This window comes from Lynx canadensis, chromosome C1 (assembly GCF_007474595.2).
Source record: "Lynx canadensis isolate LIC74 chromosome C1, mLynCan4.pri.v2, whole genome shotgun sequence".
NCBI classification, from domain to species: domain Eukaryota; kingdom Metazoa; phylum Chordata; class Mammalia; order Carnivora; family Felidae; genus Lynx; species Lynx canadensis.
The window spans coordinates 94,216,526-94,221,408 of record NC_044310.1 but is presented as its reverse complement, the minus strand read 5'-3'; the positions used below and the strand labels follow the sequence as shown (position 1 = coordinate 94,221,408).

Sequence of the window (4,883 nt, the reverse complement as noted above, 5' to 3'; positions counted from 1 at the left end):
AGCTGTCACTACTTCTTGGAATTTCTTCTGGGGAGAATTCTTCTGTTTCATCATTTTGGCTAGTTTTCTGTCCCTTAGGTATTTTAAAAGCTTGTTGGGTGCTATGCACCTGCAAGCCCTGCTATATTAAAGGAGGGTCATACACAGTCCAGGGCCTGGCCCTTCAGGAGGTGGTTTTTTTTGAGAGTGTTACTTTATCTCTCTTGTGACTTTGGTTATTTTATTTCCCTCCTCGCAGTGATATTTTGGACCCTCCACCAAGTGTGCTTTGATTTGTTCCTTGGTGTTTCCCTGTAAAGAAAAACAAACAGACAGACTAATCTGGGGGAGGAAACAGGCATCCAAGTCCAAGGGCCAAGGGAACACCCTCACATAGTTTCTGCAGATCAGGAATCTGAGAGCAGCTCAGCTGTTGGTTTTGGGTCTGTGACCTGGGCTGCAGTCATCTGAAGGCTAGACTGGAGGCTGGAGGATGCACTTCTAAACTCATTCAAATGGCTGTTGGCAGGGGTTTCATTTCCTCACCACCTGGGCTACTCCTCACAATGTGACAGCTGGCCTCCCTCAGAGTGAGTGATCTATTTCTGTCTCCAAACTCCTGCTCACTGGCCGCTGTTAGGTCACCACTGCCACTGTATGGGTAGTGGCCTCTGGAACCCACGTGGACTCGAGGATGCTTGCAGGAGGGCACTGAACTCATTCTGAGTTAGGCACACTGCTAGCAGATTAGGTAGCAATTGTCTGTGCAGCACCACCTATGGCAGGTGGCTCTACCTTTATGCTGGGTGCAGGGGAGGGAAATGGCACCTGCCAGCTGCATTGTTCCTGGAGAAGACCCCTAGCATGCTCTAAAATCCTTATAAATGGATCTTCCTTATCTTTGCCCCAGGCACTGTGCAAACTGTTGATTCTGTTGCTTCTCCTGTGGCTATTGTGTCTTTAAGAGTGGGAACCCAGCCATCACTAAGCCTCCCGGTTTGCCCAGTGCTGAGTCAGCAGCCTTTTAAAGTGGCAGGCTCCAAGACCCACAGGTTATACAAACACAGAGCTCAGCCCTTTCTAGTTTTCAAAGCCAGACGTTATGGCGATTCATTTTCCCTGTGTGGGTTCCTTGATGTTTTCCATCTTTGTGCCTGCAGCTTCCTCACTCCTGGGGACAACTTCTGACCGCTGTTTCTGCTCTTCCTAAACTCTCCAATACGGTTTCTTTTCTACATGTAATTGTGGAATTTTTTCTGAGAGTCTTCAGATTGCTCTTTTGTTTATTCACTCAGATATCTAGTTGTAAATGTGGGATGGAATGAACATCAGGTCCTACTACTTCAGCAACTTCCCAGCATCTGTCCTGCCCTTACATTGTTCTTTCTAAAGACATTTATTGAGGTATAATTGACAGATGATATTATATTAATTTCAGGTGTACAACATGTCATTTTATAGTCATATACATTTATAGTCATATACATTTTATAGTCATATACATATAGGCAAAATGGTCACTACAACAGGTGTAGTTACCTTGTCATTCACAAAGTTAATACAATATTATTGATCATATTTCTCATGCTGTATACTACATCCCCATTATTTATTTTACAGCTGGAAGTTTGTACTTATTAAATTCTCTACCCATTTTGCCCTCCCCACCACCAAGCAACTCCCCTCTAGCAAACACCAATCTGCTTTCTGTATCTATAATTAGAAGTTTTGTTTTGTTTTATTTTTTTATATTTCACATATAAATGAAGTCATATGGTATTTGTCTTTGTCTGCCTATGTCGTTGATATGACTATAGCTAAACCAGTTTTTGTTTTGTTTCCATTTGTATGGAATATCTATTTCCATCCCTTCACTTTCAGTCTGTGTGTGTCCTGACTTCTGAAGTAAGCCTCCTGCAGGCAGTATATAGATGTGTCTTGTTCTTTATCCACCCAGGAACGCTATGTCTTTTAATTGGAGAATTTAGTCTATTTACATTTAAAGGAACTATTGATATGTGTGAGCCAGAGCCACCTCTGCCAACAACATGTTCAAGGTAATTCAGAGTTCTGTGGGGCCAGCCAGCCTTAAGTGTGCACACCGTCAAAATCTATGCATCACCTAACAAGGACTCACTTCACAAAACTGCCATGAAGGTTAAGGAGCTTTCACTCTACTCCATTTCCGAGGGTCAATCTAAATATGTAGAGGAGCCAAAGGACCCATCTTGAAGAAAGCATCTCACATCTCTGACATTATGGTGAGCCATATTCAAGGTGGTGTCAGGAAATGTACTCACAAACTAAGCCCAAGATGCAGAGCTTGGTTCAGTAGGGGTTAGACACGCCAGACAGGTATAAATATCTCCCAAATGCACCTCCTGGATTTTTTCCAAGACTTGGTGTTATTGGTTTTGCTGGCATTGTTTAACTTCTTTTGGCTAGAGGTTCAAAAATGAAGAAGCCAGTGTATCCACCTGGGTTCATGGGATTAGCTGCCTCTTTTTATTATCCACAACAAGCCATTGTATTTGTCCAGGGCAGTGGGAAGAAATTATATGACTGGGATTTACAAGGATACATAGTCACAGAAAATTTGTGGAGGTGAACTTTCAAAAGACAGGAAATGTGAAGAATTCACCTGGAAATAAGTAGAATGCTCAATGCTCTGCCCATTTTAATCTGTGTAGTAAACCAGTATTTTAACAGAAAAATGGCAGAGAAGTCAGTACTAAATGTAGTAAATTGGCTTTCTTCTTCAGGAAAAACGGTAGATCTCTTATCTTGGGTCATCACCCAAGACATAAGACAGACATAATATTGCTTATATTGGATTTTTAATAATAATATATGAGAGCTCTTTTATCATATCTCAGACAATTTTATCATTTTTAAAAATTCTCATTTAAGTAGAAGATATATAACATTTTAACCATAGTTTGTTATAGTTCTGCGCTTATAGCTATTTAATCCACACTTGAAAATTAATAAAAAAGGGGGTGTCTGGGTGGCTCAGTTGGTTAAGCATCTGACTTAGGCTCAGGTCATGATCTCATGCTTCATGAGTTTGAGCCCTACATCCGGCTCTGTGCTGTCAGCACAGAGCCCGCTTCAGACCCTTTGTGTCCCTCCGTCTCTGCCCTTCCCCCATGCTCTCTCTCTCAAAAATAAACATTTAAAAAAAATTAATAGTAAAGTAGAATATTTTCCAGAAGTGTGTAGATAATTTACAAATTTTTATGTGAAAACTCTACCTTTTTACTCCTTTTGCTATGCCTTTTATGTTATTTTTTATATTCATATGAAGTTTTTGTTTAAATTCCACTTAGTTACCATACATGTAATATTAGTGTCAGGTGTTAAAAACAGTGATTCAACACTTACATATGACACTTGGTGCTCATCACAAGTGCACTCCTTAATCACCATCACCGATTTTCCCCATCCCCCCACCTACCTCCTCTCTAGTAACCATCAGTTTCTTCCCATAGATAAGAGTCTGTTTCATGGTTTTCCTCTCTTTTCTTCCCTTATAATTGTTTGTTTTGTTTCTTCAATTCCACATGTAAATAAAATCATATGGTGTTTGTCTTTCCCCACTGACTTATTTCACTTAGCTCGATACACTCTAGCTTCATTCACATCATTGCAAATGGCGAGATTTCATTCTTTTTTGAAGGCTGAGTAATAATCCATTGTATATATACACTACTTCTTCATCCATTCGTCAGTCATTGGACATTTGAGCATTTTCCATAATTTTGCTTTATCGATACTACTACTATAAACATGGGGGGGGTGTGTATCCCTTTGAACTAGAATTTTTGTATTCTTTGGGTAAATACATAACAGTACAAGTGCTGGATCATAGGGTAGTTCTGTTTTTAGCTTTGTGAGGAACCTGCATCCTGTTTTCCACAGTGGCTGCACCAGTTTGCATTTGTACCAACAGAGGAATCCCCTTTTTCTACATCTTTGCTAACATCTGCTTCTTGTGTTGTTGATTTTAGCCATTCTGACAGGTGTGAGGTGATATCTCATGACAGTTCTGAGTTATATTTCCCTGATGATGAGTGATGTTGAGCATCTTTTCATGTGTCTGTTGGCCATCTAGATGTGCACTTTGGAAAAATGTCTATTCATGTCTTCCGCCCATTTTTACCAAATAATTTGTTTTTGGGTGTTGAGTTTTATAAGTTCTTTATATATTTTAGATACTAACAGTTTATCCGATATGTCATTTGCAAATATCTTCTCCCATTCTGTAGGTTGCCTTTCAGTTTTGTCGATTGTTTCCTTTGCTTTTTAGGAGCTTTTTATTTTGATGAAGTCCCAATAGTTTATTTTTGCTTTCATTTCCCTTGCCTCAGGAGGCATATCTAGTAAGAAGTTGCCACAGCTGAGGTCAGAGAGGTTACTGCCTGTGTTCCCCTCTAGGATTTTAATGGTTTCCTGCTTCACATTTAGGCCTTTCATCTATTTTGAATTTATTTTTGTGTATGGTGTATAAAAGGGGTCCAGATTTATTTGTTTGCATGTTGCTGTCCAGTTTTCCCAACACCTTTTGTTGAAGAGACTGTGTTTTTCTCATTGGATATTCTTCCCTGTTTGTCAAAGATTAATTGACCATACAGTTGTGGGTTCATTTCCAACTTTTCTATTCCATTCCATTATCTGTCTGGTTTTTGTTGTGTTTTCCATTTCTTTGTTGAACTTCTAATTTTGTTCTTGTATTGCTTCCCTGATGTTATTAAATTATCTCTGTTCTTTTGTGGATCTCTGCCCATATGTGGAACAAATAACTTGAATATTTTTGTAGGGTAATTTCTGGATCTTCATTTCTTTGGAGCCCAGTACTGGAGATTTACTGGAGACTCCTTTGGTGGAGTCATGTTTCCCTGATT

General features: G+C 39.6%; 1 pseudogene; it reads left to right on the top strand.

The window, feature by feature from the left end:
* The first annotated feature begins 2,027 nt into the window (after positions 1–2,027).
* LOC115522298 lies at positions 2,028–2,634 on the top strand (annotated as a pseudogene).
* Positions 2,635–4,883: the final 2,249 nt, after the last annotated feature.